We start from the raw sequence: 26,268 nt of genomic DNA on the forward strand, positions 1-26,268 counted from the left end.
AGAGGCAGAGGATCAGCAGGACAGCCAGGCAACTGGTATTGCTTAAATAGAAAATAAATACGGCAGCCTCTGTGTGACTTTCACCTCAGTTTCACTTTAAAGTATGCAACCAATCACAAGGCTGCATAGTCTGCTTTGGGTCCTATGGGAGAAAAGCGCTATAGAAATGTTATTGTTGTTGTTGTTATAGTGCAGTCAGGGCACAGAACAAGCATTTCTGATTGGCTGTTACTTATTGCTGCACTTTACTAAACTCAAAGATTGAAACGATAAGCTCCCCTTCAATGATACAATCTTGACTGTACAGTCTTACCAAATCTATGGAGTAAACAGACAAATGACTGTGAATATACCTTTGAAGTGAACCTCCATACTAAAAATCTACTCAGCAGCACTGAAAAGGCTTGGTGTTTTTTGTTTTTTTTTACCCAAGCCTCATTTTTAGCTACACAGAAGAAAACTGCCCGGGCACTTTCCCCTGATGCTGTGCAAAGCATGATGGGATTTCTGATGTTGTTGTTCTGCTTCTGTTGTTTTGGCGCAAATTTGTTTGTTTTTTTATTTGAGATTTGAAGCCTAGCGCACGCAGCTGGGAGGGGGGGATCAGGACACAGGACAGTTGGAACTGTGTCTCATGCTCCCTGTCACCTCCTTTCAACCAAAAAGATGGCTGCCCCCATGAAATCACAACCATTTGCCTGTTCTTTTAAAACAGGTTGGGTAAGAGATTATATTACATATCTATTCTAATTAACATAACTAAGATAAATGAATGACAGTATGTTTGTTTAGGTTGAAGTTCCCCTTTAAGGACACTTGGAAGTGAGAGGGATATGGAGGCTGCCATATTTATTTACTTTTAAACAATGCACATTGCCTGGCTGTCCTGCTGATCCTTTGCCTCCAATACTTTTAGCCATTGGGGTTCTTTCACATCTAACAACGCCTGCAGAAGCTGTTCTCCTGCACGCATTGGATAGCCTGCGGCGTGTCATCGGGATGCTGCGGTGCAACGCAATTCAGCAGCGGTAGTAATTTATTCACCCAACAGGAAAACACCAGCTCCCAACGATTAAAAGCTCCCGGGTGCGTCGGAACCGCAACGTACCGAAACGCAGCATCAGGTGTGAAAGGTAAAATGAAAGTCTATGGACTTTCATTTTACCTTGGTGAACGCAAAGTTTCGACTTTGCGTTACACTGCAGAAAACGGGCTCTGGTGTGAAAGAGCCCTTGGCCTTAACCAAGCATGGAGCAGATCAGATGTTTCTGACTGATGTCTGACAAGATTAGCTGCATGCATTTAGGTGTGGGGTTCAGACACTTCTGCAGCCGAAGAGATCAGCAAGACTGCCAGGCAACTGCTATTCGGGCTGAAGTGGTTAATAGAGAACACCAAATAAAAAAATAATAAAAAAAGCCTAGGAATAATGTCACGTTTATTGCATCACTAATTTCTGGTTCACAATAGCCAACACAGATGACCATGCGTTAGGAACACAATAGCATGCCAGCTGCGCTGTTGTGCTGCTGTTCCCATTCACTACAGTGAATGGGTCAGTGTTGCATTTTGGCAAAACTGTATGTAGCAGTGCGATATCGCATTGCACTGCTGCACAGTACATTAACCTCTTGTGGACCACAGGTTTATACCCCACTAGTGACCAGGCCATTTTTTACAATTCCGCACTTTGCACATTTAAAGAGACACTGTAACAAGAAAAACGTCCCCCTGAGGGGTACTCACCTCAAGAGGGGGAAGCCTCCGGATCCTAATGAGGCTTCCCCCGTCCTCCTCTGTCCCACAGGGGTCTCGCTGCAGCCCTCCAAACAGCGGCCCGACAGACCCGACAGCCTGTTCAATATCTACCTTTCCAGGTTCCAGCGGGGGTGCTGTTTCGGCTCTTCTGACGGAGATAGGCGGAAATAGCTGATCTCCGTTGGGTCCGCTCTACTGTGCAGGAGCAGGAGACTTGCGCCTGCGCAGTAGAGCGGCCCGATGGAGATCGGCTATTTCCACCTATCTCCGTGGGAAGGAGCAGATACTGCGCCTGCGCTGGAGCCAAAAGGTAAATATTTACATTGCCGCTGCTCCGGGAGGATTTTCGCCGCCACTGTGGGGATCGAGGAGGACGGGGGAAGCCTCAATAGGATCCGGAGGCTTCCCCTTACCCGAGGTGAGTACCCCCCAGGGGAGGTTTTTTCGTTACAGATTTTCTTGAATGATTTATTGCTCGGTCATACAATTTACCACCCAAATGAATTTTACCTCCTTTTTTAATTTTAAAAAAAAATAAAAATCCCTATTTCTTTTAATTAACCCTCCCCCTAAATTGGCCCTAGACTGCGATCCATACACTACACTTCTCTCATAGGCATCAGCTTATGAGAGGGAGTAGATTGTGAGCCATTCCTGGGGACAGTTAAGTGACAAGGCTGTCCTCTGTACAGCGTTGCGCTACATCAGAGCACTGTGTACATGTTTAATGCTTTTTTCCCCTCTATTTCAGCCTGCCAGCTATGATCACGGCTGGCAGGCTGATGACGGGATCCCCGCTTTGTTTACCAGCAGGGAACGCGTGCGCAAGCAAGCACGTGTTCCCTGCTAATCCCGCCCACCGTACTTTGACGCCAATCGGCATTAGGCGGTCCCCAGCGAGCCACGCTCCCACCACCGATCAGCGTTAGGCAGTCAGGAGCTGGTTAAGTGAGAACGTCAGACACATCTTATTTTATTGCATATAAAGTGGGGGAGGAGCTTACATGATACTTGGATAAATAATGTTAAAATATACTTATGTCCTTTATATACCAGCTGTTCTGAAACAGTTATATATTAGTTAAAAAAAATGTGAATAAATCATACCGTTCTTATTGTGACGGTTTATAAAATAATACTTATACTCGTCTTCCATGAGTAAAATGTTTTGTGGTACCCCTAAGATCTCATGTAGACTGGGGATTTGATTACCATTCCATAAGTTTGTAATTGCAGATCGTGCTGCTATAAGTATTATTTGAACTAGTTTTCTGTCTTCTCTAGGGATAAGAGCTAAATCCATATTAAATGTGCAGATTTCACATCAGGTAGCTTATTAATTTGAATTGCGTAGGAATATATGAGAATAACTCTGTCCGTAAAGACGGAGTAAGCAGACAATCTTAAAAAATACAGTAGAGTCTTGGTTAACTGGATCTCAGGCATCCGGCAGTCTCAACTAACTGGCATGCCTACCGGGTCACAATAGGGGCATTCCTAAGTAACTAACTAACTTAATGCAGCAGAAACTATTTACGCATCCTCCATGCGCTGTCCTTTTCAGTTCTTGCAGTTCACAGCTGCTGTGCAAAGTCCTGGTATGGCTCCCTTGCATGTCACCTGACCCACATCAGACACCCGGACGGCCCCCGGAGGATGCGTATGTAGTTTCTGCTGCACAACGCTGTGTAGTTAACCCGCTGGGTGGAGGTTAGTGTTATTTTTAACGCCGGTTATTTCCCAAGCAACCGGCAAGCACAAATATCCAGCGTCAGGCAACCCCTACCTGTGCCGGATAAATGAGACACTACTGTATGTGTCAAAGAATAGTGCTGGTGCTCGAATTCTGAACATCATTCCAAATTCGGCACACTTCAGCACCATTCAGCACTGAACCTGTGGACAGCGTCAGAGGGACTTTGGATGGAGAAGGTATGGAGTCACACGAAGTGCAAGTAAGTGAACTCCCTGACGCTGTCCGAAGGTTCAGTGCTGAATGGTGCTGAAGGGTGGTGTTCGGGTGATGTCGGAATGATGCTCTGAATTCAAAAACTATCAAAGAACCTATATTTCTACAAGCTCTCTAACAAAAATCAACTCAAGTTTAACATTGTGTGTGTGTATATATATATATATATATATATATATATATATATATATATATATATATATATATATATATATATAATAAAATGTAATATATTATAAAAAAAGCTTTTAGGTGCTCCAGGCTCTGCACCTTGGCTACCAGTAATTGCTTTATTTCATCTGAGGAGGCGGACTGTGCTCCGTGAAACGAGTTATCGTTTTTGTGTCTGATTATTAAAGGGGAACTGAAGAGAGAGGTATATGGAGGCTGTCATGTTTATTTTCTTTTAGACAATACCAGTTGCCTGGCAGCCCTGCTGATCCTCTGCCTCTAATACTATTAGCCATTGCCCCTGAACAAGCATGCAGCAGATCAAGTGTTTCAGTGGTTCAGACTTATAAGTCTGATCTGACAAGACTAGCTGCATGCTTGTTTCTGGTTTTAATCAGATACTACTGCAGAGAAATAGACCAGCAGGGCCGCCAGGTAACTGGTATTGATTAAAAGGAAATAAACATGACAGCCTCCATATACCTCTCTCTTCAGTTCCCCTTTAAAATGTCTTTCTTATATTGGTGTTGCCGCTTCTCCTTAGAGGTAAGCCATTTTACATTTATTACATCCATGGTTATTTTTGGGCGTGCCTTCTTCCTCCCAGTGATATTATAAAATAAGTACTCTTTAAGCAAGTGTGAGGTGTGGTCTGCTGACCAATGTGCAAAGAAACCTGTGGGTAACTTAAGTTTTCGGACTTTGGCCGAACCCAGCTGCCCAAATCCCAAAGATGCCAATCAGGGGCATAGCAATAGCCATAGCAGCCATAGCATCTGTTATGGGGCCCTGGAGGAGAGGGGGCCCAGGTGGTCTGTTCCTCACCCCTCTTCCCTTCCCGAGCCCCTTTTGGAAGATGAACTCACAACCGGTGGGTCAGCGGGAAAGATAACTGGGAGAAAGTCAAGTGCATGGCGGAATGGAGGGAAGGAGGCTTGGCACAGCAGATAGGTCAGCTCTGTTCCATTCTGGTCTCCACTCTGAACCTCCTCAGATCAATCTGCTCCGTGTCTCAGCTGGCCTGGCTCTTACCCCTGCCGCTACAAGCTGGCCGGGTTCAGTCATTTAACGTTCTGGCCAGCCAAAGTCCAAAAACTTAAGTTTATTAGATGTTATTTGCACATTGACCACATCAGCCGGCCACTGGCAGACCAGATCCCGAAGCGGCAAGACTTTGGGTTCTGGCCGTAACATATACACATAAAATGTTTCTCCGCCGAGAAGGTCCTGAAACTCTGATGCATTGAAGAGACATCCAAAATGGCGGATTGTCATGGCCAAGTGCAGCCGAGCCCTATTTTTCTACTACTCACCCCTTCTGCTCTACCATGTTCCACACTGTCTGCCCTCCAATATCCTTCCATAGCAATAGAATGCAGCATTTGCCTTTAGGCTAGCAACATGCTGTACAGAACTCAGCCCTGAACTCTCACCCAAGGGATGGAGTCCCAACCTTTTGTGGCGGTCAACCTCAGCAGTCAATCATGGCTGATAAGTGCTGCATGCGGAGTCAGACAGACTGATCTGCTGCCAAGCCTCTGTAATAGACCTGCATTGGAACACCACATAAATGAGTTGAAGACTGCTGGAACACAGTCAATGGACATCTGTGCAAACAGAAAATGGCTCTACCCACCCAATCGCCCCATTGGTAAAGCTACTAAGAAACGTACCCAACCACTCACAAGAGCATGTCAACTGCTTCAAACAACTGTGGAAACACATGCGAATGGACTGCTGTCAGTGGCTGATTTGAGGCAGTTGGGAAGGAAGAAGCAACACCATAGCTCTTCAGCCATTCCTAGCCCTTACAATGTGGCCAGTGACGTAGCTAAGGAGCTATGGGCCCCAGTGCAAGTTTTATATCGGGCTCTATACATAACAATTGTTACGGGGCACCAAAACCTGCCAAGAACAACCACAGGTGTATCAGAGGTGCAAGAAGGGGTTGGGGAACTGTTTGTTAATGATTACTACTATTCAAAGCATCTATAGAAGTGATTATTACCAGCACAGGAATAAGAGATAATACTGCAATTGAAGGAGGGCCCCTCTGGCTCAAAGGCCCCGGTGCGGTCACAACCTCTGCACCACCTATTGCTATGCCACTGAATCAGGCAAGACCATTTCAGCAGCCATTTTGTTCTGTAGGCCTAGACACCATTATCTGAACAGGTCACCTGAGCCAACCAGAAAAACCTGGAAAACTGGGAGCAGACCAAAAAAAAAAAAAGTAACATAACATAATTACGTATAATTGACTAAATGAAGCCCGTGCGGAATACGTTCTGACAGGCAGGGAAATCTAAATTTCCACTTTTATTTCACACTAGCTTCCTAAGAGCATTTTAAACCATAACTATACTCCTAATCTGTGCCTGGTTAATCTATTAACCACAGAATTAGGATTCCACCCCCTCCCCCCCCCCCTTCCCTACCCAAAAAGGTTTTGGGATAGATCCATAATCATTCCAACAATCAATTGTGTAAATGTAATTTTTTTTTATACAAATAAAAAGGTTCCTGAATATTTTATGCATGTTTGTCACCAAACAGAAATAATAACGACAATTCTGAGCTATTAGAATTAATATTTATGCTGAGTATCATGAAAAATTCATAGGGACAGAGAGCGGAGGAGAGAAGGGGGGGGGGGGGGGGCAGCAGAGGCGGAGTGGAAGAAGAGGGGGGGTTAGAACAAGATTTAATATACATTGGGCTATGTTTACTGGCTGTCTTGATGTTTAAAGATAGTTTGACAAGAGCCGGTAGGAATCTGTCAGTCATCCTTTGAATGGGGAGTTGGGGAGGGAGATGGGGGGGGGAGGCTGCTCCTGTTGACAGCCCACAGATTGAGCCTCCGACATAAATGTTAAAAAAAAAATGGGGAGAAAAAAATCCTTAAAGGACACCCCCCTTCTTGGGTTTTTCTTTTTCCTTATTTCATAGCCCGGGGCTGACTGTACAAGCACGCTCGTTCCATCTCTCCTTCCATCAGCTGAAATTAAGGAATTAATGAGCGCGATATAGACTTTACAGCGGGCCCACGGAATGTTTACGACTTATTAAATTATAATGCGGCCGGCTGTATAATTTATCAGCCAATTAAAGGAAGTGTTAGTTGATTTGATGGAATGAGGACCTACAAAATGCATTTAACTAATAGAGAACCGCGGGCTGGCTTCCGATCGGTTCTGAGGCTCTCGGATTACTCGGCTAATTGCCTGACTTTATGGGGCTGTCACCGATAGCCATGCATATTTTATGGCTTTCAAATACTTCAATTGTGTGTGTGCGTGTCGCTGCTGTAATATGTAGAAGCCTGGCCAAACTTCGGTGTAGTTAAAGTGCTCTTTGCGTAGTAGGCCTGCCGCTCGGCGGGAGGGGGAGGGGCGCGTACCGGTGGGCCTTTGCTCCTTCATTAAGGTGGAGAGGTAACACGAAGCCCCAGTGTTAAATGTCACTCCGCAATTACATGATTAAAGGCACCAGCATACGATAGTATTTTGTCTTACATCTCGCTGACACTCATTGCGCGTGATGACTTTACGGCATGTGGGGGGAGGGGGTTGTGAGTTTTTACAGAGTCTAAATTATTTAAGGGCTGACAAACCTAAATCAACAAAAAATTCCTTCATGTGTCATAACTCTTAAAGGACACTTGAAGCGAGAGGGATATGGAGGCTGCCATATTTATTAGCTTTAAAAAAAATACCAGTTGCCTGGCAGTCCTACTGATCAGTTTGGCTGCAGTAGTCTGCAGCATACACCTGAAACAAGCATGTGGTTAATACAGTCAGGCTTCAGTCAGAAACATCTAATCTGCATGTCTGTTCAGTGTCTATGACAAAGAGTATTAAGGTGCCCATGCATCAGATGATTTATGGGCAGATGGACCAATAGAAGACAGATCGCTCTCTGATCGAATCTGAGCGGAGAGATCTGTTGCCTGCCACCGCCTTGCAGGCCGGACGCTGCCCCCCACCAATGTAAAATGTCCCCCTCTCCATGCAGTATACTTTACCTCTCCGTGTCCACCGCTGGCTATAGGCTCTGTCCACAATCTGCGTACAGGTGCCCACGTGGTTGCCAGTGTAATGTAGGCACGTGTGTGAAGTCATCGCTACCGCCGTGCAACCAATTGACCACAACGGCCCGATATCTTGCAGCATGTCTGATCGATACATGCGACCAATTTCATCCCGAAATTGGTCACATCATCAATCGGACATGCTCTTGATGGCAACAATTTTCATTCGATTCGATAACAGAATGAAACAATTAAGACATTTTTAAGAATGACTATAAATTAAGCACCCTGTATAAGTCCTAACAGTGACATTCTGTCCAGTTCTGTTGAAAAAAATGATTTCTACTGTGGGGTAGGTGCTAACTGCAGTGAGTGGAATTAAAGTTTGGGGAATTAGGATAAAGAAAAAAAGAGACTAGCAAATTTAGGATAAAGGATCCTAACCCAATTTATCCTAATGCTAACTCAAATTCTCCTGACCCTTCTTCTGCTCTGTCCCAAAGTCTCCTAATCCTAATACTTCCAGTAGTCTTTATTCTGTTAACTATCCAAAAAATTCTTCAAACCCCAATTCTCCTAACCCTGCTTCCCTTAACCATATTCTGCTAGATCTATCCCAAATTCTCATTTAATTACTTCCCTGAAGACTAAGTCCCCTATCTCTAAAACTACAAATCCTATTTGTCCTAACCCTATCTCCTGACTTACTTCCCAACCCTGATTCTGCTAACTGTAATTCCTCTAACACTAATCATCCTAATACTATTTCCCATAATCCGTATTATACTCTAGATACTTTCCCTAAACCTAGTTCTACTAGCTGTAACGCTAATTCTCCTAACACAGTGGTGCTCATCCAATATTCGGGTATCTGAACTACCCAGATAATCCAAACTTTTTTCACTATCCGAACTTTGAATAGCAATTCGGATATTTTTTTAAAATCCAAATAGCACTGTCCGACAAACTCGGGGAGAGAGAGAGAGAGGGAGAGGGAGAGAGACCTCCGAAAGGCGAAAGGTTTTTTTGCCATTTGAAGAGACTGATATTGGGTTCGGATATCCGAGTTTACTCGGATACCAAAAAGTTCGGATTCGGATATCTGATTCGGATCCAGATATCTGGTATCCGGATCAATTTGGATTTTGAAAAGGGGTATCCGAGCACCCCTGAACTCTAATTCCCCTAACCCTTGTTCTTGTAGCCAATCCCAAATTCTCTAAATCCTAACTCCATTGCTCCTAACTGGTATTGGTGTTCTACGATACCACACTTCAGCACCATTCAGCACTGAGCCTGCAGACAGGGTCAGGAGGAGTTCCCTTACTTGTGCTTCACGGTGCGTTTCATGTGACTCCACTACTTCCTCCTTTTGGCTGTGGAAGGAGGAAGTATGTAGTCACGTGAAACCCGCTGTGAAGCCCATGTAAATGAACTCCCCCTAACGCTGTACGCAGGTTCAGTGGAGCTGAAATGTGGTGTTCAAGTACATTCTGAACGATGTTCACCAACACTACTCCTAAACCCGCCTGTTCTAACCCTATTTTCCCTAACCCACATTCTATTTGGTACAATTCCACTAAACCCGAATTGTCCTATCACTAGTCTGTAACCCTAGCTTTGCTAATTCATTTTCCCAACCCTTGTCCAAGAATAGTTCATCAAGATTCAAATAGGACACTTTTTTTTCCTGCTCTAGAAGAGGTTTCATAACTCCTACAGAGTAACTTCTTCAGTTGATTGAAACATCTTCAACAACCTGGGCGAGCCTGGATTTATACTGTAGTTCTTCTGACCCTAGGCAAACTGTCTTGTGGCTCCCCTTCCATGTGCTGCAACTTTCTTCCCATTCCCTCCGCAGCCTTCATTTTCAAGCTGCTAAAATTTGCATATTAAATTTGCATAATTACGCATCACCTTGGAATGATATGCATCTTGTTGGCCATCCCTAATGCTAAACCAAGTAGCAGCCTCACAATCTATATTTAAACCTAACCAAAACTCACCATACATCATCTTCAGTGCTGGGTGTATTGTCGGAATAATATTCAGCAAAAGAATCTACTCCCCAGGGCCAACGACTGTGCCAGATATTTTGGCTCTATAGCCAAACGCTGGCTAACTGGAAATGGCTATGCCCACACCTCATAGGCAGCAGGTGGAGTGCATTATATATTTATAACATTTAGATTGAGTATATACTCCTGCTTGATTTGCATTTTTACACCATTCACAGCTCATCAAAGTTACTTCAGTAAAATGTGAGCTGGCAGCATGAGTCACTTTCCTCAGTCTTTCAGATAAGATAGCCAGGAAGCACTTGGGAAAGCTATCTGTAACTGTTTAGCTGCTGGATAATAAACTGTAGCACAAGCATACTTAACTTTATATACAGGAGACCCATCTGCTGAAGGATTCTAGTTTTTACCCCCCAAAAAAGATTTAGCAATGTTGACAAGAACAGATTCATAATTCATTTCATATCTTTATATAGCAGAAAGGTAGTTTTTTTTGAACAAGCACTTGGTATAAGGTGGGATACCCCTTTCAAAAATAATCTGCATAAACCAACTTGCACTCTACATTTCACAGTTCTTTTCATCTACTGCCAAGATGGCTGGAAATGGAGGCCATATGGTCCGCTTCTCAATAGAGATAATCAGGCTCTGCAGAAACGCAGCAATCAGCCACTATCAGCTTCACTAGGATGGGACTGTATAGTCATTTATTTCAATAAAACAAAAAATCCAAAAAGAGGGTCTTTCACTATCAAATTTAGTGAAATTGTGTGACGGGTGCACCCAAAAACTGCAGCTACAGGAAACTGATGGACATTTTTGATAGATTACGTTCAACCTATTCAGTATTCCTTTGCTTAGTTTTAAAACAGATCACAGAAAAAGATTTTATGAAAACTATATGTGTGTGTGGTCAACGAACACGACAAAAATGTAGATACATGTATGCTTGGCTTGACCAAGGATGGAGAGAAGCAATAACTATGCCTGAGGAGGGGACTGTAACACCAGTAAGAAGGGATGGTCCTGCCTAAGAGAACTCACAGAAATGCATGCAATCAGTTTGATCAGGTGATAGATTTGTAAGGCTCTGATTTGCTGGTCCTGATCATGCCTTAAACCAGGAAGTCGTCACAGCAAATCAGAGCTTTGCAAATCTATCACCTGATCAAATGCTTCTCCGTGAGTTTTCCTAGGCAGGGCCATCCCTACCTAGTGGGTGTGGCCACAGAAGTGCTAGTGTATGTGTACAGGTGTTGTTAGAAGGGAAGTACACAATAGGTAGTCAGCAGGTTCTCAAATATTTTCAGAGGAGGGGAAGTCATTCACTTTCCTTTGGCTAATTAAAGCCAAATAACATGATGCTGCCTCACCACCTCAGATAACTTGTAGGTAAAAACAGAGGCACCAAAAGAATAAAAATAGCTAAAAAGCTTAAAAGTTGCTGACTACCTAGTGGTGGACTTACCTCCTTGAAGAAGACACACAATCACTGTGCCAATTCGATATCACAGAAAATGTATTGATCTACTCCATAAACTATTTTAGGAGTAGATCAATACATTTTCTGTGATATCGAATTGGCACAGTGATTGTGTGTCTTCTTCAAGGAGGTAAGTCCACCACTAGGTAGTCAGCAACTTTTAATCATTTTAGCTATTTTTATTCTTTGGCGCCTCTGTTTTTCCCTACAAGTTATCAGAGTCCACCCTTGGTGGAGGGGTGTTACGCCCCATTCTTCTTATCTACGGAGAGCGACATCTTGATCCTGAGTGGGGATAGGTTTAATCTCCATACCTGCATTGACAGTGGTTGCCTATGGGTAACCCCGGTTTGTGAGTATAAATTTACTTACCTTACATTATCCATCCTTATACCAGTACATACTACACTATAGAGGGCTCTCGGTGTCCCTTCCTTTGCATATCACCACCTCAGATGTCACAGCTGCTGGCAATAAAGAGGATCTACTGAGATTACTCTAGGCACACCCGCCTTTCCTGCCACTGGTTCTCTGAGTGCGCTCTATTTCTTGTCTTTAACCATTTAAGCCTTGTGGACGTAGAGGCTACGTCCAGAAGGCCATGTGTGCTCCCGCGCCTGATCGCGTGTGTGCACACGTGCTCCCAGCCAGCGGATCATTAGCCGAGAGATCAATAAATTGGGCCATGGTGCCCGATCAGTGATCCCTTTCCCCGGGAGAAAAAGCGATGGCTTCTCTCTGAAGCCTCGCTTTTTCTGACTCTTCCGTCCCCCTACGTCCCTCTAAGCGTACATGTTACGCTTAGAATGATGTAATGTAAATAAACTCATGGCTGCCATCTTGTGGCCAAATAGTAAAACTACACCTAATTGTAAAAAAAAAATTAAAAATGAACACATATTTACATCCCACCCTCCCAAAAATACCCCAAAAAAGTGTTTAATAATAATAATAAAAAAAAACAAAAACATTACAACAACAACAAAAATGTAAATATTTACCTAAGGGTTTAAATGTTTTAAATATACATGTAAAGATGAAATATTTCTTTTTTTTTCTTTTTATTATTATAAGCTTGTAAATAGTGATAGATGCAAAACGGAAAAAATGCCCTTTTATTTCCAAATAAAATATTGTCGCCATACATTGTGATAGGGACATAATTTAAATGGTGTAATACCCGGGACTATTAGGCAAATACAATACGTGAGTTTTAATTATGGAGGCGTGTATTATTTTAAAACTATAATGGCCGAAAACTGAGAAATAATGAATTGTTTCAGTTTTTTTCGTATTCTTCCTGTTAAAATGCATTTACAGTAAAGTAGCTCTTTTACCACCCAAAGAAAGCCTAATTGGTGGCGGAAAAAACAAGATATACATCAGTTCATTGTGATAAGTAGTGATAAAGTTATAGGCTAATGCATGGGTGGTGAACATTGCTCAGATGCATAAAGTGAAAACGACTGAAGGTTGAAGTGGTTAAACTATATTTCACGGCCACTGAGGTGGACTGTTAAAGAGGAACTCCAACCAAGAATTTAACTTTATCCCAATCAGTAGCTGATACCCCCTTTTACATGAGAAATCTATTGCTTTTCACAGACCATCAGGGGGCGCTGTATGACTGATATTGTGGTGAAACCCCTCCCACAAGAAGCTCTGAGGACCGCAGTACTTTTGACGGTTTGCCACAATGTAACAAGGTTCACAGACAGGAAATAGCTGTTTACAGCTGTCTCTAACAGCCAAAACAGCTAGCAGCAGCTACATAACCCGCCCACAGTAAAATGTCACCATGTAATAAATGTCCGAATGTAAATCGGGCAGAGGAAAGATTTTACAATGAGCAAACACTGACTAAATCATTTATACATAATTATTGTAAAAATGAAGCACTTTTTTATTACACTATTTTCACTGGAGTTCCTCTTTAAAGAGCAGCACCATTATACAGCCATAGAAGTACCTACCTATATCATTACACAGAAGTAGGAATGCTATTAAAAAGCTGATTCAGTTTAACGCTTAGTAGTTAAAAATTGCAATAATACTTCTGGTAAGACTTTGTTTTTTGTTTTTTAATATAAAATGACAGCCGAAACAATATGTGGGCCTGAAGCCCAGCTTTAAAATCAGCCTTTAAGTGGCTGGCAGTATCAGCATTTCTTATACATTCCGATCCTGCGCAGCGATCCAATGTTTCCGTAAACAGGCATTAGAAACCAAGATCCGTCAGCCTCAGCGGAAGATTGACAAGAAGCTGGTAATGTCCTTTGGCCTATTCACAAACAGCTGCTCACCCCACGCTGGAGTAAAGCTAGACCTGCCGAGGCCGCCTTCCCTTTATAATTAATTACAAGCTACAATTAGCACAGATATCTCAGTTTTCATTAAGAGCAAAATAAAGGCTGGGGTGGGGGGGAGAGGTGGGTCCAGGAGGAGCAAGTGCGCTTGTAGAGAGGCCTGACACCGCGGGTAACAGGATAGCCGTTAATTAATAAAACTGACAGGTGAACGGTCTAGTCTCAAGCCATCCTTATCCATTCTGTAATGAAACCTCGCTATCTGTAGCCGCATCCGCCCCCGAAGCCACCAAGTCAATTAACTTAATGCTATGCAAATGAGACAGCTCCCCCTCGTTATTAGCTTAAAGGCCGCGATCGTTAATAGTATAATTGGGCTTTCACCGGGGTAATTAGACATGACTTTTTCCATTAGTCTTACAAGGCTAATTATAGTTGATGGGACAGAGGGAACGTATCCCGGAGCTGAGTACACAGTGAGGGACGGTGGGCTAGGGCAAATATAGACAGAGCTGGTTATGGTGATGTCATGTAACACAGGGAGTGGGGGCTCTCTGCTACCGGGTCTTGCAGACAGATAGGACAACTCAGTGGCGGACACAGCCAGCAGTGGGCCCCTGTGCAAAATTGTAATTGTGGGCCCCCTACGACCTGCGCGCCGCATCAAAATATGGGCATGGCTACAAAGCGCGCCGAGAAAAATAGGTGTGGATAGAACCTGCGGCGGCAAAAAAATGGGCGTGGCAATGACTGGATGAGGGCGGAGCTAACTAACTTAAAGCGAACCCGGGGTGAGGGTTTATTTCCTTTTAAACAATAGTAGTTGCCTGCTGGCCCTGCTGATCTATTTGGCTGCAGTAATAAACTGAATTACACCAGCAACAAGCATGCAGCTAATCTTCTCAGTTCTGACAATATTGTCAGAAACCCCTGACCTGCTGCATGCTTGTTCAGGGTCTATGGTTGAAAGAATAAGAGGCAGAGGACCAGCACGGCAGCCAGGCAACTGGTATTGCTTAAAAGGAGAGAAATATGGCAGCCTCAAGATTATTCTCACCTCAGGTTCCCTTGAAAAGTGCAACGCAAAGACAGTGGGCCCAAGTTTTGGTGACCCTTTCCCCAGAAAATTTACATAATTGTGCAGGTTTTCTCAAGAAAATACACATCATGTCGGCAGATATGCCCAGAAAATATGTGCAATCATTTCGGCACATATGCCCAGAAAATACGTGCAATCATTTCGGCAGATATGCCCAGAAAATATGTGCAATCAAGTCGGCAGATATGCACAGAAAATACGTGCAATCAAGTCGGCAGATATGCCCAGAAAATACGTGCAATCAAGTCGGCAGATATGCCCAGAAAATACGTGCAATCAAGTCGGCAGATATGCCCAGAAAATACGTGCAATCATTTCGGCAGATATGCCCAGAAAATATGTGCAATCAAGTCGGCAGATATGCCCAGAAAATACGTGCAATCAAGTCGGCAGATATGCCCAGAAAATACGTGCAATCAAGTCGGCAGATATGCCCAGAAAATACGTGCAATCAAGTCGGCAGATCTGCCCAGAAAATATGTGCAATCATGTCGGCAGATATGCCCAGAAAATACGTGCAATCAAGTCGGCAGATATGCCCAGAAAATACGTGCAATCAAGTCGGCAGATATGCCCAGAAAATACGTGCAATCAAGTCGGCAGATATGCCCAGAAAATACGTGCAATCAAGTCGGCAGATATGCCCAGAAAATATGTGCAATCAAGTCGGCAGATATGCCCAGAAAATACATGCAATCAAGTCGGCAGATATGCCCAGAAAATACGTGCAATCAAGTCGGCAGATCTGCCCAGAAAATATGTGCAATCATGTCGGCAGATATGCCCAGAAAATACGTGCAATCAAGTCGGCAGATATGCCCAGAAAATACGTGCAATCAAGTCGGCAGATATGCCCAGAAAATACGTGCAATCAAGTCGGCAGATATGCCCAGAAAATACGTGCAATCAAGTCGGCAGATATGCCCAGAAAATACGTGCAATCAAGTCGGCAGATATGCCCAGAAAATACGTGCAATCAAGTCGGCAGATATGCCCAGAAAATACATGCAATCATGTAGGCAGATTTGCGCAGAAAATACATGCAATCATGTGGCAGACCTTCCCAGAACATACACCTGCTAATATAAATAAAAAAACAAAAACATTTACTCACCTGCAGCAGCAGACCTCCTGTCCCAGCCTCCATCCGTCGCGCAGCTCCCATGGGTGGTTGGGTGGATAGGTAGCCTGGTGGGTGGGTGAGTGGGTGGGTGGGTAGGTAACCTGGTGGGTGGGTTGGTAACTAGCCCAGTAGGTAGGTAGCCTGGTGGGTGGGTAGGTAGGTAGCCTGGTGAGTGGGTGGGTAGGTAGGTAGCCTGGTGGGTGGGTAGGTAGCCTGGTGGGTGGGTTGGTAACTAGCCCGGTAGGTAGCCGGGTGGGTGGTTAGGTAGGTAGCTGGGTGGGTAGGTAGGTAGCCGGGTGGGTGGTTAGGTAGGTAGCCGGGTGGGTAGGTAGGTAGGAAGCCTGGTGGGTGGGTAGGTAGCCGGGTGGGTAGGTAGGAAGCCTGGTGGGTAGGTAGGTAGCCGGGTAGGTAGGTAACCGGGTGGGTAGGTAGCCTGGTGGGTAGGTAGCCTGGTGGGTAGGTAGCCGGGTGGGTGGTTATGTAGGTAGCCGGGTGGGTAGGTAGGTAGCCAGGTGGGTGGTTAGGTAGGTAGCCGGGTGGGTAGGTAGGTAGGAAGCCTGGTGGGTGGGTAGGTAGCCGGGTGGGTAGGTAGGAAGCCTGGAGGGTGGTTAGGTAGCCGGGTGGGTAGGTAGGTAGCCGGGTGGGTGGTTAGGTAGGTAGCCGGGTGGGTAGGTAGGTAGCCAGGTGGGTGGTTAGGTAGGTAGCCGGGTGGGTAGGTAGGTAGGAAGCCTGGTGGGTGGTTAGGTAGCCGGGTGGGTGGGTAGGTAGGTAGGTAGCCTGGTGGGTGGGTAGGTAGCCGGGTGGGTAGGTAGGAAGCCTGGTGGGTGGGTAGGTAGCCAGGTGGGTAGGTGGTTAGGTAGCCGGGTGGGTAGGTAGGTAGGTAGCCGGGTGGGTAGGTAGCCGGGTGGGTGGGTAGGTAGGTAGCCGGGTGGGTAGGTAGGTAGCCAGGTGGGTGGTTAGGTAGGTAGCCGGGTGGGTAGGTAGGTAGAAAGCCTGGTGGGTGGTTAGGTAGCCGGGTGGGTAGGTAGGTAGGTAGGAAGCCTGGTGGGTGGGTAGGTAGCTGGGTGGGTAGGTAGGAAGCCTGGTGGTTGGGTAGGTAGCCGGGTGGGTAGGTGGTTAGGTAGCCGGGTGGGTGGGTAGGTAGCCGGGTGGGTAGGTAGGTAGGTAGCCGGGTGGGTAGGTAGGTAGGTAGATAGCCAGGTGGGTGGTTAGGTAGGTAGCCGGGTGGGTAGGTAGGTAGGAGGCCTGGTGGGTGGTTAGGTAGCCGGGTGGGTAGGTAGGTAGGTAGGAAGCCTGATGGGTGGGTAGGTAGCCGGGTGGGTAGGTGGTTAGGTAGCCGGGTGGGCGGGTAGGTAGCCGGGTGGGTAGGTAGGCAGGTAGCCGGGTGGGTAGGTAGCCGGGTGGGTGGGTAGGTAGGTAGCCGGGTGGGTAGGTAGGTAGCCAGGTGGGTGGTTAGGTAGGTAGCCGGGTGGGTAGGTTGGTAGGAAGCCTGGTGGGTGGTTAGGTAGCCGGGTGGGTAGGTAGATAGGTAGGAAGCCTGGTGGGTGGGTAGGTAGCCGGGTGGGTAGGTAGGAAGCCTGGTGGGTGGGTAGGTAGCCGGGTGGGTAGGTGGTTAGGTAGCCGGGTGGGTGGGTAGGTAGCCGGGTGGGTAGGTAGGAAGGAAGCCGGGTGGGTAGGCAGGTAGCCCTTTGAGTATCCGGGTGGGGGGCCCGACTCCCATCCTCCCTCCCTCCCTCCCTCACCTCGGAGGGCCCCCCTCCCGATATGCGCGGCGGGAGAGCGAGCGAGCGGCAAATGCAGGAAGTCTTCAGGGCTCCAGGCAGACGCTAGAGGCCCAGCCGCTTGGTCTCTAATATGTCGCCAACTCTGTCGACATATTGGAGACCAAGCGGCTGCCGGTGGAGCCCTCTAGCGTCTGCCTGGAGACCCCAATTTTCCACTCGCCGTGCATACCGGGAGGGGGGCCCCCCGAGGTGAGGGAGGGAGGGAGGATAGGAGTCGGGGCCCCCCAGGGGGAAAAAAAAAATATATATATATATAAAAAAAAACAACAAAAAAAAAAACTTAATGGGCCCCTGAAGAAAACGGAACTTCAGGGGCCCTCGTGCGGCGGCACGGCCTGCACGGCCGTATGTCCGCCACTGGGACAACTGGTCAGATACCGAAACCATATGCTGAAAGAAAAAAACTTCAGGCTTGATTCGCAGTAGGACGTTGCGTTATGATGCAACGTTAAAGTGAACCTCCGGACTAAAAATCTACTCAGCAGAACTGAAAAGGCTTGGTGTATCTTTAACAGTTTCACAGCATCAGAACTTTGTTTTTCTTACCAAAGCATCATTTTTAGCTGCATTTTTAGCTAAGCTCCACCCATCAAAGAAAACTTCCCGGGCTTCTTTTCCCTTGATGCTGTGCAAAGCATGATGGGATTTCCTATGTTGTTATTCACGTTGCCTAGCAACTGGGAGGGGTGATCAGCACACAGGACAGTTGGAACTGTGTCTCATGCTCCCTGTCACCACCTTTCAACCAAAAAGATGGCTGCCCTCATGAAATCAAACATTTGCCTGTTCTTTTAAAACAGGGTGTGTAAGAGATTATATTATCTATTTATTTTAATTAACATACCTAATGTAACTTAATGACAGTATGTTTGTTTAGGCTGAAGATCCTCTTTAAGGTTGCAACGCAAAATTACAATGGAACACACCAAAAAAGTTGCAACGCAACTGCGTTACCGTCGTATACAATAGATACAGTAGAGCATACAGGCAATGAAAAGTATGCTTCCCTGTATCTGTTAGCGCCTGCATTTAGGGTTAACGCACTGCAGCAGTGCGTCACAATAAACGCAACATTTACAACGCGACTTTAACGTTGCCGTGTGTACGTCCCATAGGGTTAACATTGCAGTGCGGAAACCTACGTTATGCGACTTTATTAACGCAGGACAATAACGTTCCTCTGTGAATCTAGCCTCACTTGCTACTGTGGGAAATGGCTAAACACACAGGCTAAACTGACAACCTTATCCAGCATTGATTGTGTGAATGCTGACAATGGTTACAGGAAGAGGGAGAGTACTGGATTTAATCTTAATCACTAGAATTGTTTTTTCTGCTTCCAGGTGCAGCAGAAATGTATCAATTGGCTGGTGGGAGTCAATAAATAATTGCTGGATGTGATACAAAATGATTACGGTAAACCTGCCACAAATGTTCATTAAAGAGAATCTGTATTGTTAAAATCGCACAAAAGTAAACACACCAGTGCGTTAGGGGACAACTCCTATTCCACTCTGTCACAATTCCGCTGCTCCCCGCCGCATTAAAAGTGGTTAAAACAGTTTTAAAAAGTTTGTTTATAAACAAACAAAATGGCCACAAAAACAGGAAGTAGGTTGATGTACAGTATGTCCACACATAGAAAAATACATCCATACACAAGCAGGCTGTATACAGCCTTCCTTTTGAATCTCAAGAGATCACTTGTGTTTACCTTCTGTCTCCCTGCAGCTCTCATCCACTGAATACTAGTGACAGGCTGAGTGTTTCTTCCTGCAGACAGCTCTGCCCTGTCTGTAATTCCTCAGTATGTGTCAGCCAGCTCCTTTCACAGCCTAACAGAGGAGTATTTTTATCCAGCTCTCTTCTCTCACTGATATCAGAGATGCTGCTGGCTTATGTAAATACCACACACACACACACACACACACACACACACACACACACACACACACACACACACACACACACACACACACACACACACACACACACACACACACACACACACACACACACACACACACACACACACACACACACACACACACACACACACACACACACACACACACGTGTGCATAGAGGGGCCTGGAGAGGGGTGTGCATAACAGATCAGCACGGAAGAGTTGGCAGCCTTCCAGACACAGGACGACAGGTCTGACAGGGGAAAGATACATTGATTTATTACAGAGACGGTGATAGTAGAAAGTGCTGCAGTAAGCCAGAGCACATTAGAATAGGTTTAGGAACTTGTAGGATGGTAGAAAAAAAGATGACATTTTTGTTACAGAGTCTCTTTAAAAATGAATTAGTGTGTGTGTCTAACTGCTGATCTCCTGGGAATGAGTGGTTTTTATGTGCATGTTTTGCGCGTTTGCATATGGTGTTGCGTGTGCACCTACAGTCATACCTACCAACTTTTTGAGTTGAGAAAGAGGGACGCTTAAGCCACACCCCTGCCACACCCCTAATCACGCCCCGGCACACCCATAGTCACGCATACCATAAAGATTTCATAAGAAAAATATGTTGTTTTATAATTCAAACCACACTGATTCTTTCCATCCTGGTTCATAGTTTTCCTCAGATTAGCATTTTATAGTTAGTAATATATTAATTTAAAGGATGGGAATAAAGTTTAGAGTCAATCAAACACTTTTTTTTAGTAGAGAAATATGTATATTTACATAGAAAGAGGGACAAAGTCCTGAAAGAGGGACAATGAGGAGGAAAGAGGGACAGAGCTCCCAAAGAGGGACTGTCCCTCCAAAAGAGGGACAGTTGGGAGCTATGCTACAGTACACGCGTACGTGATTTAGTGCCAAAGGACCTATTCAAGTCTAGAGAGAACCTCGGTTCAGTGCTGTAGTATAACAGCTTGTGTGCATGTCAGTATTGCACTGAGACTTATTTTAGTATGTGTCTCTCCCCGGCTTGTCTGATTACCCGCTCCGTTTGGTACGACTGCTGGCTCTGCTGTCAATCTGTGCTTGCCTGAGAAGTTGACTTGCCAAAATTATGCCAGTAGGAGAACCTGCCTGGATATCATCCTCTCCTTGCCAGACTTTCTGATTGTTCGATGCATCCTGTTCTTCATTGACATCGGTCCATCACCTAAGCTGCTGCCTTGGCTTTTAGCAGCCGTGGGAGCTCTTCAGATCCTGTTTGATCATGTGCACAGTCATCCCACCAACTGCTCTGCTAGTGCTCCTGTCACTAGCTCCCCGAGTGTCCCTGTTCACTATCCAGGGCTTTGGGTGGCCAGTCGCAAGACAGACTGTCCTCTGCAGTGAAGTCCTGTTACAGGTACATGGCTTTATCCTTGACAGATCCCACCCTACTTAATCCCATTTTCTTCTTGAGTCCATTCCTTTGCATCTGTTCTTTGGCAGCCAAAGTAATGTCTGATCCTGGCTTGCTCCTTCTTTCACTCAGCCCTATACTCACGTGGTTATACTCCTATCTCACCCTCTCCCCCACATGTAACCACACCAGTGCCTTCTGTAGTGGTAAAGAGGGTGATGTGGAAATTTCCCAATAACTAGCAGTCCACCCTATGCATGTGCCTTGACACTATGCACACATGCATGACAGATGTATGCGTTGGGACGATGGGGCAATCGTGGGCCATTTGGGCACAAGAAGAGGGATACAGGGGTATAGTTTCTAGTCTAGTACTGGGCCTAATGGCAGAAGGCCCAGCATTTTAACTTGCTTGAATCCCAAGAGGGGCCATAAAGTGTATTTTCTATGAACCCCAGAATGGATACTGATGGCAAAACAGCTCAAGAGGTACTGGATGAGGACAGTAGGGTCACTACTATGAAGCTTTACTCTCGAATGGCATTTGTAAATGTGGTTCAAAATGCTTTAAGACCACAAAAGCCACATAAACTGGATCTTTTCCAAAGATCTAGGAGAACATTCAGATCCTCCTTCACCAACATCAGAGGACACATTGCAGGCCAGGTCTACGGTCTGAGCACATGCCTTGGAAGACCGTTATAGCATAACCTCCACGAATCACAGGAACAACTTTCAGACACTTTTTTTTCACAATTGATCCCCTTTAAAACAAACTTCAGAGTGACATTATACACCCTGTCACTGTAGACTTGTGTAGCCTCAAGGCTATTCCTCTAGGGAGTGGATAAGTGGATTCTCAACGCATCAGGAGTCATCGTAAAACATATATGAATGTATACAATCATACAAATGAAGACACAGAGCGGTGTCGGGAATCATTGTTTATGTCAGGGGCAAGGCATGCTTGGGGCACAACATATGTACCTTTTCTTTATTAAGCAGTTCCAGCGCCTTTTCCTGTCTGACTTGGGGCAATTTAAATTTCCTGGCCCAGATTTCAGGATGTCGCTGATAAACAGGATTAAATGACCCTCTATTTTACTCAAGCTGCAGAAGTAGAACCTTCGTAACATGTGACAGCTACAGAATTCAGGTCCCAATTCATCGGGGATAATCCCGATTCCAGCGTGCCCAATAATGTGAGCCTGACGCTACACTTCTTCATGATCATCTGTAATAATACGAATGTGTAGATGATGCTTCCTTATCAGTTAATTTATTGAGTCTTACAGTGTTTGTAGTTTAGAAATACCCAACAAGATCCTGTTCTTCCTTCTAAGATATGAATTTAAGGGTGGTGCACTGCAGACTTACCCTCTCACTCAGGGCTGAATTTCTGCAAAGGCCATAAGAGCTATGTCCTAGGGTGCAACAGAGCCCCCCCCCCCCTTTATTTATGTGCAAATCCCTTTGGATTGTGTACTCGTTAAGGGCACCACCCTTGGATCATAGGAGAAGGCCCGGATTTACCTCACAGGAGCCTATAGGCACAGCTGTCCTGGCACCTTAGACTTTGCCCTCCATGAACCTACAAACACCTGCAGAACCGCACTGCAAGTGTTCTGAATGTCCCAGCTGTCACTTTTCCCTTACTTCCCTTGCTCGCCATAGGTAGCTACAGGCAGAGCCGGGACAAGGTCCTCCAGCAACCAAGGCTGAGACACCAAAGTGCGCCCCTCCATCCCTCCCACCCCAACCATCACACACTGATTGCTATTAGACTAAGAGGCCCCTCCATCCCTCCCACCCCAGCCGTCACACACTGATTGCTATTACACTAAGAGGCCCCTCCTCCATCCCTCCCACCCCAGCCGTCACACACTGATTGCTCTTAGACTAAGAGGAACCCCAGGGCCCCCAACACCTTAATCTCTAGTTATCTGGCTTGTAGTCACTTTCATGTATCTCCTTTTCTTATTTCTTTCTGCTTTAAACACAATTAGGAATGACAACTGAATGAATTGTGCTCCCCCTCCTACACTGCGCCCCGAGGCTGGAGCCTCTCCAGCCTATGCCTCGGCCCGGCCCTGGCTACAGGTGCCTCTTGGTATTAGGTGGCCAGAAGTACCCCCAATAGTAAGTAGCTAGAGGAGCCCCCAAGTATTAGGTAGCTAGAAGAACCTCAGTATTAAGTAGCTAGAGGTGCCCCTGACTGAAGGGAGATCTCATCAGGGAAATGCAGAGAGCAGGGAGAGTAACCTCTCATTTACACTCCCATTAGGACTCTGCATATGGAAAGAAGGAGGGAGGCGCTCGGGAAAGGGAGTGAGACGCCTTTCCATCATCAGGCGCCTGTAGGCTTGTGCCTACAGTGCCTTATGGTAAATCCGGCCCTGCATAGGAGCCCATCGTTCAAATTCCTGGCTGAGACTCATATCTCCTCAATAAGGAGCCCATGGGCAAGATTCCCTAATGCTTCAGGATGGCCTACTGAGCATGTCCTCAGTGGCTGCAGCTCCCAAGTCCTTTGAGTCCAACAATAGGAAAGTGCTGGTAGAAAAACAACCCTGCCATAAGTAAGGTAAGGGCAGCACCACAGCAGGGGTAGGGGAGGACAGAATTTTTGTATTTTGTAGTGTCTCTAGAGGGATCCTGAAGAGAACATTGTATGGGGCCCAAGAAATGTTTAGGGTATGCGGCTCATCAGTGGAGAGGGGGCTGGACATAGAAAAGCTTGGTTGCTGAACATGGAGGAGGGGAACTACTAACGGAATTGAGAGGCTAGACATGGGGTGACTGCTTATGGAAAAGGTCAGTTATGGCACCTGGAGAGCTCCACATGGAACATATGGCTACACAGGCAATGGGGGCCCACACATGGGATTTGCAGTATGTGGAAGAGGGAGGCTGCTGTACACCACAGAGTGGGCTGTTGAAAGAACGGAGCTGCAACACTTGAGTGCTGCAAATGGAAGAGGGTTGTTGCACATGAAGGGCTGCACACTGATGGCTGCACACTGATGTGGGAGGTAGCTGTGCATGGAAGAGGGGTGCTGCTGCATCTGGAAGCAGGAAGTTGCTGCACATGGAAGAGGAGTGCTGCTGCAAAACACACTGAAGCAGGAAGTTGTTGCACATGGAAGAGGGGTGCTGCTGCACCTGGAAGCAGGAAGTGGCTGCACATGGAAACAGGAAGTTGCTGTACATGAAAGATAGGTGCTTTTGTACTTGGAAGCAGGAAGTTGCTGCACATGGAAGTATGAAGTTGTTGTACATGGAAGAGGGGTGCTGCTGCGCTGCACCTGGAAGCAGGAAGTGGCTGCACATAGAAGCAGGAAGTTGCTATACATGGAAGCAGGAAGTTGCAGTACATGGAAGAGGGGTGCTGCTGCACCTGGAAGCAGGATGTTGCTGCACATGGAAGCAGGAAGTGGATTCATATGGAAGTATGAAGTTGCTGTACATGGAAGAGGGGTGCTGCTGCACCTGGAAGCAGGAAGTTGCTGTACATGGAAGCAGGAAGTTGCTGTACATGGAATAGGGGTGCTGATGCATCTGGAAGCAGGAAGTGGCTGCACATGGAAGTATGAAGTTGCTGTACATGGAAGAGGGGTGCTGCTGCACCTGGAAGCAGGAAGTTGCTGCACATGGAAGCAGGAAGTTGCTGTACATGGAAGAGGGGTGCTGCTGCACCTGGAAGCAGGAAGTTGCTGTACATGGAAGCAGGAAGTTGCTGCACCTGGAAGCAGGAAGTGGATTCATATGGAAGTATTAAGTTGCTGTACATGGAAGTGGGGTGCTGCTGCACCTGGAAGCAGGAAGTTGCTGCACCTGGAAGCAGGATAGTGGCTGCACATGGAAGCAGGAAGTTGCTGTACATGGAAGAGGGGTGCTGCTGCACCTGGAAGAAGGAAGTTGCTGTACATGGAAGAGGGGTGCTGATGCATCTGGAAGTAGGAAGTTGCTGTACATGGAAGTATGAAGTTGCTGTACATGGAAGAGGGGGGCTGCTGCACCTGGAAACAGGAAGTGGCTGCACATGGAATCAGGAAGTTGCTGTACATGGAAGAGGGGTACTGCTGCACCTGGAAGCAGGAAATTGCTGCACATGGAATCAGGAAGTTGCTGTACATGGAAGAGGGGTACTGCTGCACCTGGAAGCAGGAAGTGGCTGTACACGGAAGCAGGAAGTTGCTATACATGGAAGAGGGATGCTGCTGCACCTGAAAGCAGGAAGTGGCTGCACATGGAAGCAGGAAGTTGCTGCACATGAAAGAGGGGTGCTGCTGCACCTGGAAGCAGGAAGTTGCTGCACATGGAAGAGGGGTGCTGCTGCACCTGGAAGCAGGAAGTTGCTGCACATGGAAGTATGATGTTGCTGTACGTGGAAGGCGTACGAGAGGAATCGGCGCAGGAGACTTGGGCGTAGGACACAGACGGTATTTGGCTGATCCTGCTGCTGCACAAGTCCGGGCCATGTTAATTACTATTCCCCCTCCAGGCCGCCATGGATAGTGGGGGAATGAAATAATTCGGCTTCCAGCTATTGCTGGAAGCCAAATTATTGTTTTAAAAGCAACTTCAGCTCCGTCTTCTGACGGCGCTGAAGTTACTCAGTGCCTGCTATAGCCGTAGTTCCTATTACGGCCTATGGTGGCGCCGGCTGTGCCCAAGTCTCCTGCGCTACTGCGCCCAAGTCTCCAGCACTGGATTTAGCGTGTTCGCGTGGAAGAGGGGTGCTGTTGCACCTGGAAGCAGGAAGTTGCTGTACTTGGAATCAGGAAGTGGTTGTACATGAAAGAGGAGGGCTGATGCACATGGAAGCAGGAGGTTGCTGTACATTGAAACAGGAAGTGGTTGTACATGAAAGAGGAGGGCTGATGCACATGGAAGCAGGAGGTTGCTGTACATTGAAGCAGGAAGTGGTTGTACATGGAAGAGGAGGGCTGATGCACATGGAAGCAGGAGGTTGCTGTACATTGAAGCAGGAAGTGGCTGTACATGGAAGAGGGGTGCTGATGCCCATGGATCATCTGCTGTTTAGAAGTGATTTCTTCTGCTGCACTACTGGAGACCATCAAAAAATGATCGTTTCCTCATGTGTGCAAAGTGTTTTGCTTTTCCAACTGATTAACCACTGATAAGGGCTGTAATGATTAGCTGTGATTTGCGGATCGTTTTTGGGATTTTTTTTAGCATCCAATTCTCTTTTGTTCAC

At 46.2% G+C, this 26,268-nt stretch overlaps 1 protein-coding gene across 1 annotated transcript in view; it reads right to left on the minus strand.

Moving 5' to 3' along the window:
* The window catches only part of AK8 (adenylate kinase 8), a 191,367-nt gene that overhangs the window by 11,300 nt on the left and 153,799 nt on the right, over positions 1 to 26,268 (minus strand). The window lies entirely within an intron of this gene.

The sequence above is a fragment of the Hyperolius riggenbachi genome, chromosome 8 (assembly GCF_040937935.1).
Source record: "Hyperolius riggenbachi isolate aHypRig1 chromosome 8, aHypRig1.pri, whole genome shotgun sequence".
In the NCBI taxonomy this organism is placed as follows: domain Eukaryota; kingdom Metazoa; phylum Chordata; class Amphibia; order Anura; family Hyperoliidae; genus Hyperolius; species Hyperolius riggenbachi.